General features: G+C 49.7%; 1 long non-coding RNA gene and 1 pseudogene across 1 annotated transcript; both read right to left on the bottom strand.

The window, feature by feature from the left end:
- Nucleotides 1-1,973: 1,973 nt before the first annotated feature.
- The window catches only part of LOC121559470, a 36,613-nt pseudogene continuing 21,537 nt past the window's right edge, over nt 1,974-17,049 (bottom strand).
- On the bottom strand, nt 4,313-4,942 carry LOC123493076. Its single transcript, XR_006661971.1, has 3 exons — nt 4,829-4,942; nt 4,596-4,674; nt 4,313-4,503 (listed from the first exon to the last, which is right to left on the bottom strand). It is a non-coding gene; the product is annotated as an uncharacterized LOC123493076 (long non-coding RNA).

The following is a 17,049-nucleotide window of genomic DNA, read 5'->3' as shown; positions in this document are numbered from 1 at the left end:
CAGACCAGTATCCCTTCTTTCTTTTCTTTCCAAAACTATTGAGCGTGCCGTCTTTAGCCAACTCTCTTGCTATCTCTCTCAGAATGACCTTCTTGATCCAAACCAGTCAGGTTTCAGGACTGGTCATTCAACTGAGACTGCTCTTCTCTGTGTCACGGAGGCTCTCCGCACTGCTAAAGCTAACTCTCTCTCCTCTGCTCTTGTCCTTCTAGACCTGTCTGCTGCCTTTGATACTGTGAACCATCAGATCCTCCTCTCCACCCTCTCCGAGCTGGGCATCTCCGGCGCGGCTCACTCCTGGATTGCGTCCTACCTGACCGGTCGCTCCTACCAAGTGGCGTGGCGAAAGCTGTCTCCGCACCACGTGCTCTCACCACTGGTGTCCCCAGGGCTCAGTTCTAGGCCCTCTCCTTTTCTCCCTATACACCAAGTCACTTGGCTCTGTCATATCCTCACATGGCCTCTCCTATCATTGCTACGCTGACGATACACAACTAATCTTCTCCTTTCCCCTTCTCGATAACCAGGTGGCGAATCGCATCTCTGCATGTCTGGCAGACATATCAGTATGGATGACGGATCACCACCTCAAGCTGAACCCTGGCAAGACGGAGCTGCTCTTCCTCCCGGGGAAGGACTGCCCGTTCCATGATCTCGCCATCACGGTTGACAACTCCGCTGTGTCCTCCTCCCAGAGTGCGAAGAGCCTAGGCGTGACCCTGGACAACACCCTGTCGTTCTCCGCCAACATCAAGGCGGTGACCCGCTCCTGCAGGTTCATGCTCTACAACATCCGAGAGTATGACCCTGCCTTACACAGGAAGCGGCACAGGTCCTAATCCAGGCACTTGTCATCTCCCCGTCTGGACTACTGCAACTCGCTGTTGGCTGGCCTCCCTGCCTGTGCCATTAAACCCCTACAACTCATCCAGAATGCCGCAGCCCGTCTGGTGTTCAACCTTCCCAAGTTCTCTCACGTCACCCCGCTCCTCCGCACACTCCACTGGCTTCCAGTTGAAGCTCGCATCCGCTACAAGACCATGGTGCTTGCCTATGGAGCAGTGAGGGGAACGGCACCTCTGTACCTTCGGGCTCTGATCAGTCCCTACACCCAAACGAGGGCATTGCGTTCATCCACCTCTGGCCTGCTGGCTCCCCTTCCTCTGCGGAAGCATAGTTCCCGCTCAGCCCAGTCAAAACTGTTCGCTGCTCTGGCACCCCAATGGTGGAACAAGCTCCCTCACGAGCCAGGACAGCGGAGTCACTCACCACCTTCCGGAGACATTTGAAACCCCACCTCTTTAAGGAATACCTGGGATAGGATAAAGTAATCCTTCTACCCCCCCCAAAAAAATTGTAAAGTGGTTATCCCACTGGCTATAGGGTGAACGCACCAATTTGTGAGTCGCTCTGGATAAGAGCGTCTGCTAAATGACTAAAATGTAAATGTAAAAAATGCAGATTCAGTCTTCCCAGCCTGGTGCAGGTCTACAATTTTGTTTCTGGTGTCCTTTGACAGTTCTTTGGTCTTGGCCATAGTGGAGTTTGGAGTGTGACTGTTTGAGGTTGTGGACAGGTGTCTTTTATACTGATAACAAGTTCAAACAGGTGCCATTAATACAGGTAACGAGTGGAGGACAGAGGAGCCTCTTAAAGAAGAAGTTACAGGTCTGTGAGAGCCAGAAATCTTGCTTGTTTGTAGGTGACCAAATACTTATTTTCCACCATAATCAGCAAATAAATTCATTAAAAATCCTACAATGTGATTTTCTGGATTTTTTTTCTCATTTTGTCTGTCATAGTTGACGTGTACCTATGATGAAAATTACAGGCCTCTCTCATCTTTTTAAGTGGCAGAACTTGCACAATTGGTGGCTGACTAAATACTTTTTTCCCCCACTGTATACACATATCGTATCGGCACCTAAGTATGGTGATAATGCAGTATGGTGAGGTCCCTGGTCTTTCCCAGCCCTACAATATTGTACAAAAGAGGAATGTGTAAAGGTGTTGCTACTATGGCCTTAGACAGCGGTGGGGGGGGTGTCAGAGGTTAGAAGTCAGAGTACAGAACGATACTTGCAGGCGAACATCACCCAGACAGCACAGGCAGACTCAGGGTACGCAAACACCCGGACACGCACCGCCAGCCTCACGTGGTCCCCACGGCAACACACTATCTCATCACAGAACGGAGACCTGCCCAAAAAACAACAGTTACAACTAGGGGTGTAACGATTCGTTTTAACAACGATTCGATTTGTATCACGATTCGTGGTTGTCGATACGATTCAAGGACGATATTGGTTCATTTAGAACGATACGATCCGAAACGATTCAGTGACTTGAAATCGATTCAGTAACCTTTTAGCCAAAAATTCAACCAGTGTGACTGAAATAAATACCTGGATACTGGACAGTGCAGGTGAAGTTTCCTAGATTCCTGTTTCTTGTAATGGAATCAGGTATCAATTAATTATGAATATAAATAAACAAGTAAACAACAATGAATGGCAAATGCATTCACATTTTATTTGAATAAAGTGCAAACAACACTTTAGGTTGAATTAACAGGAAGTTAAAATTGTCTGATCTCATTTTCAATATTCAATACATTTTCAATAAAAGTACAGTAAGTGCAACCAACATTTCAACAGTAGGTTTACCTGCTACTTCTGCTTTTGTTTTTCAACATAAAAATATTACAATATTAATATCAAAAATAAAGTGCAACCAACATCTCTTCAGGTTGAATAAAGAGTAGGTTTACCTGCTACTTCTGCTTTTGTTTTTCAACATAAAAATATTACAATATTAATATCAAAAATAAAGTGCAACCAACATCTCTTCAGGTTGAATAAAGAGTAGGTTTACCTGCTACTTCTGCTTTTCAACATGAAAATATTACAATATTAATATCAAAAATAAAGTGCAACCAACATCTCTTCAGGTTGAATTAACAGTAGGTTTACCTGCTACTTCTGCTTTTGTTTTTCAACATTACAATACAAATACAGTATTAATATCAAAAATAAAGTGCAACCAACATCTCTTCAGGTTGAATAAACAGTAGGTTTACCTGCTACTTCTGCTTTAGTTTTTCAACATAAAAATATTACAATATTAATATCAACAATAAAGTGCAACCAACATTTCTTCAGGTTGAATGAGCAGTGGATGAACCTGCTACTACTCTCATTTTAATAAACAAACAATATTCAACAAAAGATCAAGTGTAACCTACTAGGCTACTCTTCAATGACTACAGATTTTTTTTTTTTAATATCAACTGATCAACATGATCTGGCCGCAGAACACTTCTCTGTGCGTTCACTATGTCGCCAGCAGTACTAACAACTCGTTCTGCTGGCACACTGGTGCCTGGAATGCACAGGTACCGTTTAGCAAGGGTGGAAAGTTGTAACGGTTTTGACTTGAGGTTATTTATAGGGGTGCCAGGTAGGTTGTGCCCACCAGAGAAAGCATGGGTTTCTCCTTTTTAGTTTGGGAGGGAATGAGTCCCATCTGGTCCGTCAAGTCACACTAATACAAAGGACTTATGTAAAAGTCAAGATGGAAATATACTTTTCATAAACCCCTTAAAACCTTGGAAAGAACTTCAAACAAGTGTATTTCTTTTGCGTGGTTGTATTAACAACATAAATGATCACACACACCCCACACACAACAATATAACAAATCAATGCACTTATGTTCATTTAGAAATGTCCTGTACCTCGGGCATAAAAAGAGTCCAGCCCGGTAAATAAGTTCAGTGACTCAAGTATCCTTAGTCCCGCAACGTTTGTCCGTAGCATAAACCCAGTATATCCATACACTCAAAATAACACTTATTTTGTAACACAACTATAAAGCGTATCAAAGACTACCCAAAGAATAATACGTCCTCACAACTACATAAATCACAGTATACATCACCCCAAACAAATGAAATACCGTGTACAAAAAGTTGTAGTCAGTCGGTCAGTCAGACAATCCGCCAACAGCTCTCCAGCGGAGAAAAGGCCACGAAAACCAACGGAGAGTTGTAGTCCACAGACGCACAGAGTGGATCCAATCCTGGGTAAACTCGCTTTAAGGCTACAAAACACACTGTAAGGCAACAAAACAAACGTAATGGCGAAGCTTCATGAACTGAAAGGTAGTACACATCCTCATTCATGTCTCAATCACAACTTTTTTCTTTGCGCAGCTGATGCTGGCTATTTAATGAGGAATTAAAGGGGAAGCGCCCTATTAGAAGGAGAAGCACTGAGACGGTTCAGAAATATTCAGGGCCGTCACAAAGTACAGGTAGCTCTTTCTCCTGAGATCTCCACCACTTCATGGCATTTTCAGTCAAAGGCAACGCATCTTTTGCTCGGTACTTTAACACCTCTGCTCTGGCTGTCTCGCTTGTGGATTTTCTTTCTCTTTGGGTGAAGGAATCGCCAAACAGCGCATCTAAGGCTTTCTTCTTACAAGGAGGTGACTCATTTGGAGCTACAATATAAGAAATATTTTTCAAAATATAGTCATGTTTCTCATTAATACAAAACAACAACAATCTTTTATTGGTATCACATGAAACACACCTGTGGTCTCTTCATTGAATCCTGACAGCTTTGTGCTTGAGCTTCCCTCGTCTTCCTCCTGATTTCCAATTGCTTGCATCTATTGATGTAAGAATGTGTGAACTGTTCAAATTCCTGCTCTGTAATACTGCACACATAAATTTAGAGGAAGATAAAGAACAGATTAGATTTGAGAGAGGACAAATGAAAGGGGAGAAGAGAAAAGAGCAGAGGAAAGAGGAGAGAAGAGTTACCTGGTGGGACACTTCTGCCTCAAAAACCAGTTTTGTGTAGACCTGTTCTCTGTCCTCTTTTTCCAGGTAGGGCAGTTCTTTAAATCGCGGGTCCAACGCTGATGGTGTTTAAAGAACAAGAATATTGCATTCATTGCATTATTAAATTAAGTTGACCTGAAATTGCAAGTGATGACCACCTCCTCATACACAAAATAATCAGAAGATTAAACTTTAGTATGTTTAAAAGAAATGTGGCACAGTGATGATGTAAAGCCACCATGAACTAAGAATTGTATTGCAGATATCTTGTTTACTTTTCCATATGAAAAAACAACTCAAATTCAAACTTGAAAACGCAAAGGTGTGGCATTTTACAAATTAATACAGTCTAATAACCTAAAATATTAACCAAGTTGATTTTAATTAAGACTCCAAATTAATTACCTATGTTGAGAGCGTATTGGGTGCCTCTGTAGCGTGTGGAGAGGTCACTGGCCATCACCCTCTTAATCTCTGCAACCAGGGTTGAGTCGTCTTCGCATGGCTGTAGGTGTTTCAGCAGTTTTGCTTGAAGAGGAGCAATTACAGAGAGAGTTGGCTGGTCTTCTTCACACATCACAGTGGTTGCCATTTTGACAGGACCCATCAACTGAACAATGTCATCCATGTTGGCAATATCACTCTCACTCAGCGTGCCTACATCTGTGACCCCCTTTCGTAGATCCTTGGACATCAGAGTTGCCATTATAGCTGGCTGTTGTTCCAAAAAAACGTTCAAGCATTTCGAATGAACTGTTCCATCTGGTGATTATGTCTTGGATCAGTTTGTTTTGGTAAATCCATCAGAGTTTGTTTTTCCTGTAGGGCGTGACATGCAATCGGGCTGCGGTGAAAATATCCAACAATTTTTCGCACTTTCCCCAACAACCTGGAAGCACGGTCCACCCCCAAACCCTTCTGCGAGGCAAGGTTGAGTGTATGTGCGAAGCAGGTAATGTGTGGACTGAACTGGGCTTCTGCACCGGCCACAATCATATTCCTGGCGTTATCTGTGACGATGGCAGGATTCTTGTCGTAGATTTTCCACTCCATGCAGGCTTCACGCAGTAACGCGCCAATATTTTTACCAGTATGGGCTTCATTTAAAACTCTGGTTAGCAGAACAAAGGTCTTCATTTTCCACTCCGGATCAATGTGATGAGAGGTAATTGTCACATACCCTTGATTTGAGCATGACGTCCAGCCATCTGTCGTTATCGCTACTCGTTCAGCTTGAGAAAGCGACAGCTTCACATCATTCTTAGTACTTTCGTACAATGCAGGAATAACCTTTTCTGAGAAGTGTGGTCGGCTTGGTATTGTGTACCTTGGCTCCAATGTTTGAATCATTTCACGGAATCCCGGATTTTCAACCACACTGTAGGGTCGCATGTCTTTGCAGATAAACTTGGCAATTGTTGCCGTGATGTTTTTCGCCCGAGCTGAGTTTTAGCCTCTGACTAAACATGCAGGCGAGACCTGAGGCTTCTGCAGAGTTGACTTTACCTTTCGCTGCTGTAGCAGCGGGAACGCTGCAAGAGGTGCCTGGACGGTCGGTGTTGTGTGAAATCCCATGGCGCCTTAGTAGGTGGTTGGAGAGATTTGTCGTGTTGCCGTTGTACTTTACTTGACCTTTACATATCCTACAAACAGCGAGCGACTTATTTAGAACATCTCCGTCTTTGCAAAAGCCAAAGTGTTTCCACACACTGGACCGCAATGGTGGCTTGATAATTTCTCGCTCGTCGGCTTCTCTCTCTGTCGTCCGCCATGCTATGTTTTGTTGTCTTTGCGCCTTTGCGCTGCTGCTGGCGCTTGGCGATGACGTCACGGATAGGCAGACTGAATCGAGTAATGTTTAAAGCCTTTATCATTAAAAGTGCTAAGAAAAAACATCCATATAAAGTCTGATGTGCTTAAATCCAATGGGTTATTTCCTAGTATCGATACAATCGATTTATTACATTTTAAAACGATGTTAGATTGATATATGTTGTCCAAAAGGCCAACTCGCCGAGCACAGATCGATGTAGTTGGATCATAGGAATATAAATCGATACATCGATGTAGTAGATGGATCGTTACACCCCTAGTTACAACACCCCTTCTGTATCCATGACAACACACACCTCTCCTGCCCTTCAGCTCTTAATTTATCTGAACAACTTATAAAACTGTGACGTGTCTATAAGCTGGAAACATCCGGTGTTGCGATGCGTTGCTATAGTTACCTGAGGCAGGTAGCGAAGGCTCGGCGTGCGTTGTGGTGCAGGAAGTGGATGGGGAAGGCGTGTCCGTCCGGCACCGCCCTCCGCACAGCGTCCTGGAACTCCTCGTTACCGCAGGAAGTCCCCGTGCAGCGCTCCAGCTCGTACGCCGCCAGGGCAGAGGACAGCACGTAAGACAGGTGGTCCTCCCACACCGTGGCCAGGCCCAGGTCCTGGCGAGACACACAGAGAACTACTCTAATACAGCTTCTACAAACACAATTCCAAGAGACTTCACATTTTTCTCTCGACTGTCAAGAGGCGGTCGCTAAAATGTTTTCTCGCAAGTTAGGGGGAAGGGGCAACATGTCCCTTAGGCCCCCCAAAAGGCTAGGGACAAGGGCCCCCAAAAGGCTAGGGACAAGGGTCCCCAAAAGGTTAGGGCCAAGGGACCCCAAAAGGCTAGGGCCCCCAAAAGGCTAGGGACAAGGGCCCCCAAAAGGTTAGGGCCAAGGGACCCCAAAAGGCTAGGGCCCCCAAAAGGCTAGGGACCCCAAAAGGCTAGGGACAAGGGCCCCCAAAAGGCTAGGACCCCCAAAAGGTTAGGGACAAGGGCCCCCAAAAGGCTAGGGCCCCCAAAAGGCTAGGGCCCCCAAAAGGCTAGGGCCCCCAAAAGGTTAGGGACAAGGACCCCCAAAAGGCTAGGGACAAGGACCCCCAAAAGGCTAGGGCCAAGGGCCCCCAAAAGGCTAGGGACAAGGACCCCCAAAAGGCTAGGGACAAGGACCCCCAAAAGGCTAGGGACAAGGACCCCCAAAAGGCTAGGGCCAAGGGCCCCCAAAAGGCTAGGGACAAGGACCCCCAAAAGGCTAGGGACAAGGGCCCCCAAAAGGCTAGGGCCAAGGGCCCCCAAAAGGTTAGGGCCAAGGGCCCCCAAAAGGTTAGGGACAAGGGCCCCCAAAAGGTTAGGGCCAAGGGCCCCCAAAAGGCTAGGGACAAGGGCCCCCAAAAGGCTAGGGACAAGGGCCCCCAAAAGGCTAGGGCCCCCAAAAGGCTAGGGACAAGGGCCCCCAAAAGGCTAGGGACAAGGGCCCCCAAAAGGCTAGGGCCCCCAAAAGGCTAGGGCAGGGCCCCCAAAAGGCTAGGGACAAGGGCCCCCAAAAGGCTAGGGACAAGGGCCCCCAAAAGGCTAGGGCCCCCAAAAGGCTAGGGACAAGGCCCCCAAAAGGCTAGGGCCCCCAAAAGGCTAGGGACAAGGCCCCCAAAAGGCTAGGGCCCCCAAAAGGTTCTGACTGCATGTGTGGGTATGGATGTGTGTATGCAGACCCTCATGATGAGGTCAGACCCACGAGCCACTGCGGCCCCTCATGATGAGGTCAGACCCGCGAGCCACTGCGGCCCCTCATGATGAGGTCAGACCTGCGAAACACTGCGGCCCCTCATGATGAGGTCAGACCCGCGAGCCACTGCGGCCCCTCATGAGATCAGACCCGCGAGCCACTGTGGCCCCTCATGATGAGATCAGACTCGCAAAACACTGCTGACCCTCATGATGAGGTCAGACCCGCGAAACACTGAGGCCCCTCATGATGAGATCAGATGTTTTGTGGCCCCATGACTATACACATAAATGCCATGTTAATATCCTGAACTGTAGATACACAACATGACTATACATAGAGACCATGTTAATATCATCTACTGTAGATACACAACACAACATGACTATACACACAGAGGCCATGTTAATATCCTGTACTGTAGATACACAACACAACAGATATGGGCTCTGACAGGTGTTTCAGTTTTAACTAAGCCAACCTGTAAGCTGTGTTTCTACTCTCACCTTCCTGTGTTCCACCACCAGGTACCTCAGCTCCAGTTCCAGCTGGTTGGAGGCAGCACTGGGCTCCAGGGAGGGACCACAGAGAGGAGGTAGAGGGGGCAGAGAGGAGGTAGAGGGGGCAGAGAGGAGGTAGAGGGGGCAGAGAGGAGGTAGAGGGGCCACAGAGAGGAGGTAGAGGGGGCAGAGAGGAGGTAGAGGGGGCAGAGAGGAGGTAGAGGGGGCAGAGAGGAGGTAGAGGGGCCACAGAGAGGAGGTAGAGGGGGCAGAGAGGAGGTAGAGGGGGCAGAGAGGAGGTAGAGGGGGCAGAGAGGAGGTAGAGGGGCCACAGAGAGGAGGTAGAGGGGGCAGAGAGGTGGTAGAGGGGGCAGAGAGGAGGTAGAGGGGCCACAGAGAGGAGGTAGAGGGGGCAGAGAGGTGGTAGAGGGGGCAGAGAGGTGGTAGAGGGGGCAGAGAGGAGGTAGAGGGGCCACAGAGAGGAGGTAGAGGGGGCAGAGAGGAGGTAGAGGGGGCAGAGAGGTGGTGCTGCCTGGGGAGCACACTGAGCCAACAGCCTCCTCACTCATAGCCTTCCACTGGGACTGGTGGTGGAAGTCAAACACGCAGAGTTCCACGGCGTCCGTCGGCTGGCAGTTGGCCAGGAAGGCCTTGTGGTTGAACACACAGCCGATGGTCCTGTAGGGATAGGAGGGGCGGGGCTGGGGGAGGGGCATCTGGGTCACACACAGCCGATGGTCCTGTAGGGATAGGAGGGGCCAGGGGAGGGGCTGGGGGGCCAGGGGAGGGGCTGGGGGCCAGGGGAGGGGCTGGGGGGCCAGGGGAGGCTGGGGGCCAGGGGAGGGGCTGGGGGGCAGGGGAGGGGATGGGGGGCCAGGGGAGGGGCTGGGGGGCCAGGGGAGGGGCTGGGGGGCCAGGGGAGGGGCTGGGGGGCCAGGGGAGGGGCATCTGGGTCAATGGCCTGGTGGAGGTACCTAAAACAACATGGTGGAACAGATAGAAATATATTGTGTAGAACAGACATGCCACTGACGTCTAGACTAGAGGAAGGGATCATGACAGGTCTATTCACAACACTGCTGCACCCTGGTGAAGGGGACTCCGTTAACCCATTAAGAAACTCTCAGCCAGAGAGACAGAGGACAAATGGTTGCAGGTGTGTTGAGCCCAGTTCACATCTAAAACACCAGACGCGTTTATGCAGTTACAGAACAAACAGTCTAGTTTTAGATCATCTCATGTTGGCTGCTGGTGTTTTCAACATTCAGCATGTCAAATCTCAGCTAAAAACTTGCGACTCCCTTTAGCCAATCAGAGAACAGTGCGCTGACGTTCTGTGTTCAGCCAAGCAGCTAATTAGTTAGTCAAGCAGACAGCGAGCTGACATGCCACTGACGTATAGACTAGAGCTAGCGGTTTTATTGCAGTAATAGCTAGATTAGCTTGTTGATATTTCTCTGACGAGTCGTCATGTTTCTGGTGCATGTATTTCATGAAAGTTGTTTGCTACAACACCTAGCCGCTGCTACAACACCTAGCCGCTGCTACAACACCTAGCCGCTGCTACAACACCTAGCCGCTGCTACAACACCTAGCCGCTGCTACAACACCTAGCCGCTGCTACAACACCTAGCCGCTGCTCAACACCTAGCCGCTGCTACAACACCAGCCGCTGCACACCTAGCTGCTACAACACCTAGCCGCTGCTACAACACCTAGCCGCTGCTACAACACCTAGCCGCTGCAACACTCCAGCGCGCTACAACACCTAGCCGCTGCTACAACACCTAGCCGCTGCTGCAACACAGCCGCTGCCACTGACACCTAGCCGCTGCTACAACACCTAGCCGCTGCTACAACACCTAGCCGCTGCTGCAACACCTAGCCGCTGCTACAACACCTAGCCCAGCTGCTACAACACCTAGCCGCTGCTACAACACCCTAGCCGCTGCTACAACACCTAGCCGCTGCTACAACACCTAGCCGCCACGCTGCTACAAACACCTAGCCGCTGCTACAACACTGCCAGCTGCTACACACTGGCCGCTGCTACAACACCTAGCCGTTGCTACAACACCTAGCCGCTACTAACACCTAGCCGCTGCTACAACACCTAGCCGCTGCTACAACACCTAGCCGCTGCTACAACACCCAGCCGCTGCTACACACCTAGCCGCTGCTACAACACCTGGCAGCTGCTACAACACCTAGCCGCTGCTACAACACCTAGCCGCTGCTACAACACCTAGCCGCTGCTACAACACCTAGCCGCTGCTACAACACCTAGCCGCTGCTACAACACCAGCAGCTGCTAACACCTAGCCGCTGCTGACACCTAGCCGCTGCTACAACACCTAGCCGCTGCTACAACACTTAGCCGCTGCTACAACACTCTAGCCGCTGCTACAACACCTAGCCGCTGCTACAACACCTAGCCGCTGCTACAACACCTAGCCGCTGCTACAACACCTAGCCGCTGCTACAACACCCTAGCCGCTCACACCTAGCCGCTGCTACAACACTCTAGCCAGCTGCTACAACACCTAGCCGTGCTACAACACCTAGCCGGCTACAACACCTAGCCGCTGCTAACACCTAGCAGCTGCTACAACACCTAGCCGCTGCTACAACACCTAGCCGCTGCTACAACACCTAGCCGCTGCTAACACCTAGCCGCTGCTGACACCTAGCCCAGCTGCTACAACACCTAGCCGCTGCTGCAACACCCAGCCGCTGCACAACACCTAGCCGCTGCTACACCTAGCCGCTGCTAAACACCTAGCCGCTGCTACACACCTAGCCGCTACAACACCTAGCCGCTGCTACAACACCTAGCCGCTGCTACAACACCTAGCCGCTGCTACAACACCTAGCCGTTGCTACAACACCTAGCCGCTGCTACAACACCTAGCCGCTGCTACAACACCTAGCCGCTGCTACAACACCTAGCTGATTCAACACCTTGCTGCAACAAGTGGCAACTTTGTTTCAAAGAAATCATGTCATTGTAAAGAGGCAGCGTTACCGTGGAAACGGTCTGAACAATGTCTGGTCAATTTTTATTTTTATTTTAATCCCCCCCCTCCCCCCAATTTCAATCTTGTCTCATCGCTGCAACTAACCAACGGGCTCGGGAGGCGAACGTCGAGTCATGCGTCCTCCGAAACATGACCCGCCAAACCGCACTTCTTAACACCCGCCCGCTTAACCCGGAAGCCAGCCGCACCAATGTGTCGTAGGAAACACCATTCAACTGACGAACGAAGTCAGCCTGCAGGCACCCGGCCCGCCACAAGGAGTCGCTAGAGCATGATGAGCCAATTGTGCGCTGCCCTATGGGACTCACGGTCACAGCCGGTTGTGACACAGCCTGGGATCGAACCCGGGCCTGTAGTGATGCCTCAAGCACTGCGATGAAGTGACTTAGACAGCTGCGCCACCCGGGAGGCCCCGTCTCTGGTCTTTAGACCGTCTGCTCTACAACACAAGATTCTGAAACAGTCTAGTTCTGTCTCATCTCATGTTGGCTGTTGAATCTGAACCAGGCTTTAGTCTCACCTGTGTGCGGTCAGGCTCTCCCAGAAGGTGATGGTACTGTCAGTGCCCCTGGTCATCACCCAGGTGTGTGCCAGGCCCTTGGGCTTAGTGCCAACACACAGGTAGGCATCCAGGCCAAACCCCAGCAGCAGACTGCACAGCAGGGTGGCATGGTCCTCACAGTCGCCCTGGAAACACACAACCAATCAGATCAGAGAGATGTCACAGTCTCCCTGGAAACACCATGTCTCAGTCTGGCCTCATTTCCTAACCCAGAGTTTCCCAAACTCGGTCCTCGGGACCCCAAGGAGTGCATGTTTAGTTTTTTGCCCTAGCTTTGATCATTTCAATCTGCTGTGTAGTGTTAGGGCAAAAACCAAAACGTGCACCCCTTGGGGTCGCGAGGGCCGAGTTTGAGAAACGCTGTCCTAACCCTAACACTAATCCATAAGGATGGTCATCATGTCTCAGTTCCTAACCCTAACACTAACCCATAGGGCTGGTCATCATGTCTCAGTTCCTAACCCTAACACTAACCCATAGGGCTGGTCATCATGTCTCAGTTCCTAACCCTAACACTAACCCATAGGGCTGGTCATCATGTCTCAGTCTCTCCTAACCCTAACACTAACCCATAGGGCTGGTCATCATGTCTCAGTTCCTAACCCTAACTCTAACCCATAGGGCTGGTCATCATGTCTCAGTTCCTAACCCTAACACTAACCCATAGGGCTGGTCATCATGTCTCAGTTCCTAACCCTAACACTAACCCATAGGGCTGGTCATCATGTCTCAGTTCCTAACCCTAACACTAACCCATAGGGCTGGTCATCATGTCTCAGTTGCTCAGTTCCTAACCCTAACACTAACCCATAGGGCTGGTCATCATGTCTCAGTTCCTAACCCTAACACTAACCCATAGGGCTGGTCATCATGTCTCAGTTCCTAACCCTAACACTAACCCATAGGGCTGGTCATCATGTCTCAGTCTGGTCTCAGTTCCTAACCCTAACACTAACCCATAGGGCTGGTCATCATGTCTCAGTTCCTAACCCTAACACTAACCCATAGGGCTGGTCATCATGTCTCAGTCTGTCTCAGTTCCCCTAACCTAACCCATAGGGCTGGTCATCATGTCTCAGTTCTCTCCTAACCCTAACACTAACCCATAGGGCTGGTCATCATGTCTCAGTTCCTAACCCTAACACTAACCCATAGGGCTGGTCATCATGTCTCAGTCTTCCTAACCCTAACACTAACCCATAGGGCTGGTCATCATGTCTCAGTTCCTAACCCTAACACTAACCCATAGGGCTGGTCATCATGTCTCAGTTCCTAACCCTAACACTAACCCATAGGGCTGGTCATCATGTCTCAGTTCCTAACCCTAACACTAACCCATAGGGCTGGTCATCATGTCTCAGTTCCTAACCCTAACACTAACCCATAGGGCTGGTCATCATGTCTCAGTTCCTAACCCTAACACTAACCCATAGGGCTGGTCATCATGTCTCAGTCTGGTCTCAGTTCCTAACCCTAACACTAACCCATAGGGCTGGTCATCATGTCTCAGTTCCTAACCCTAACACTAACCCATAGGGCTGGTCATCATGTCTCAGTTCCTAACCCTAACACTAACCCATAGGGCTGGTCATCATGTCTCAGTTCCTAACCCTAACACTAACCCATAGGGCTGGTCATCATGTCTCAGTCTGGTCTCAATTCCTAACCCATAAGGATGGTCATCATGTCTCAGTCAGGGGAGGGGAGAGGGGAGAGGAGGAGAGGGGAGAGGAGGAGAGAGGAGGAGGAGAGGGGGGAGGAGGGGAGGGGAGGAGGAGAGGGGAGAGGAGGGGAGGGGAGAGTTGGGGAGGGGAGGCATTTATTCATTCTGCTGCACTGGGGGAAAATCCCAGAACCGTCCATCAGGATAAAAACTAATCTTCTCATAATAGACAGTTTAACGTTTTATAAATCAATTATTGTCCAATTCCACCACTGAGGATTACAACAGAGAGAGAGATACGTTGTCAGAGGTTAAAGACTTAATAGTATTAAAGCTGTCTAAATGGTTATGCCTGTGTGTGTTGTGAGGGGAGAGGAGGGAGAGGGGAGAAGGAGGGAGAGGAGGGGAGGAGGGGGGGAGAGGGAGGGGAGGAAGGGGAGAGGAGGGAGGAGGAAGGGGAGAGGAGGAGAGGAGGAGAGAGAGGAAAGAGGGAGGAGAAGGAGGGAGGAGGGGGGAGAGGAGGAGAGGGGAGAGGAGGAGAGAGGGAGAAGAGGAGAGAGGGGAGGGGGAGAGAGGGGGAGGAGGGGGAGAGGAGGGGAGGGGAGTTGGGGAGGGGAGGCATTTATTCATTCTGCTGCACTGGGGGAAAATCCCAGAACCGTCCATCAGGATAAAAACTAATCTTCTCATAATAGACAGTTTAACGTTTTATAAATCAATTATTGTCCAATTCCACCACTGAGGATTACAACAGAGAGAGAGAGATACGTTGTCAGAGGTTAAAGACTTAATAGTATTAAAGCTGTCTAAATGGTTATGGCTGTGTGTGTTGTGTGGTTTTTGAGCAGGCCTTGCCTAGTCTTTTTCAACAGCCACTGCAGTATAAACAGTGTGGGACAGAGAAGGCGAGGAGAGAGCACCACTGCTCCTGTTTGCCCCCTCCTCCTCCCCCCACCACAGGGGCTTTCTCTAGGCCCAGAAGGCTAACGAAGCGAGCCGCCTGACGAGGACTCTCCAGGAGACGACCAGCACGTAGGAACACACCGGCCTGTTGACGCAATTCTCATCCTGACAGCAAGACAGCAGAGTTCAAATACAGCAGAGTTCAAATACAGCAGAGTTCAAATACAGCAGAGTTCAAACACACCCAACTAACACACACCCCAGCTAACACACACCACAGCTAACACACACCCAACTAACACACACCCAACTAACACACACCACAGCTAACACACACCACAGCTAACACACACCCAACTAACACACACCCAGCTAACACACACCCAACTAACACACACCCAACTAACACACACCACAGCTAACACACACCACAGCTAACACACACCACAGCTAACACACACCCAACTAACACACACCCAACTAACACACACCCAACTAACACACACCACAGCTAACACACACCCAACTAACACACACCCCAACTAACACACACCACAGCTAACACACACCCAACTAACACACACCACAGCTAACACACACCACAGCTAACACACACCCAGCTAACACACACCACAGCTAACACACACCCAACTAACACACACCCCAACTAACACACACCACAGCTAACACACACCCAACTAACACACACCACAGCTAACACACACCACAGCTAACACACACCCAACTAACACACACCACAGCTAACACACACCCAACTAACACACCCCACAGCTAACACACACCACAGCTAACACACACCCAACTAACACACACCCAACTAACACACACCACAGCTAACACACACCACAGCTAACACACACCCCAACTAACACACACCACAGCTAACACACACCCCAACTAACACACACCACAGCTAACACACACCCCAGCTAACACACACCCAGCTAACACACACCCAACTAACACACACCCAGCTAACACACACCCAGCTAACACACACCACAGCTAACACACACCACAGCTAACACACACCCCAGCTAACACACACCCCAGCTAACACACACCCAACTAACACACACCCCAGCTAACACACACCACAGCTAACACACACCCAACTAACACACACCCAACTAACACACACCCAGCTAACACACACCACAGCTAACACACACCCAGCTAACACACACCCAACTAACACACACCCAGCTAACACACACCACAGCTAACACACACCCCAGCTAACACACACCCAGCTAACACACACCCCAGCTAACACACACCCAACTAACACACCCCACAGCTAACACACACCACAGCTAACACACACCCAACTAACACACACCCAACTAACACACACCACAGCTAACACACACCACAGCTAACACACACCCCAGCTAACACACACCCAACTAACACACACCACAGCTAACACACACCCAGCTAACACACACCCAACTAACACACACCCCAACTAACACACACCCCAGCTAACACACACCACAGCTAACACACACCCCAACTAACACACACCCCAGCTAACACACACCACAGCTAACACACACCCAACTAACACACACCCAACTAACACACACCCCAGCTAACACACACCACAGCTAACACACACCCAACTAACACACACCCAACTAACACACACCACAGCTAACACACACCACAGCTAACACACACCCAACTAACACACACCCAACTAACACACACCACAGCTAACACACACCACAGCTAACACACACCCAACTAACACACACCACAGCTAACACACACCACAGCTAACACACACCCAACTAACACACACCACAGCTAACACACACCACAGCTAACACACACCCAACTAACACACACCACAGCTAACACACACCCCAACTAACACACACCACAGCTAACACACACCCCAGCTAACACACACCACAGCTAACACACACCACAGCTAACACACACCCCAACTAACACA

The sequence above is a fragment of the Coregonus clupeaformis genome, chromosome 18 (assembly GCF_020615455.1).
Source record: "Coregonus clupeaformis isolate EN_2021a chromosome 18, ASM2061545v1, whole genome shotgun sequence".
In the NCBI taxonomy this organism is placed as follows: Eukaryota; Metazoa; Chordata; class Actinopteri; order Salmoniformes; family Salmonidae; genus Coregonus; species Coregonus clupeaformis.
The sequence above is the reverse complement of the archived record's forward strand: the minus strand, read 5'-3'. Positions and strand labels throughout refer to the sequence as shown.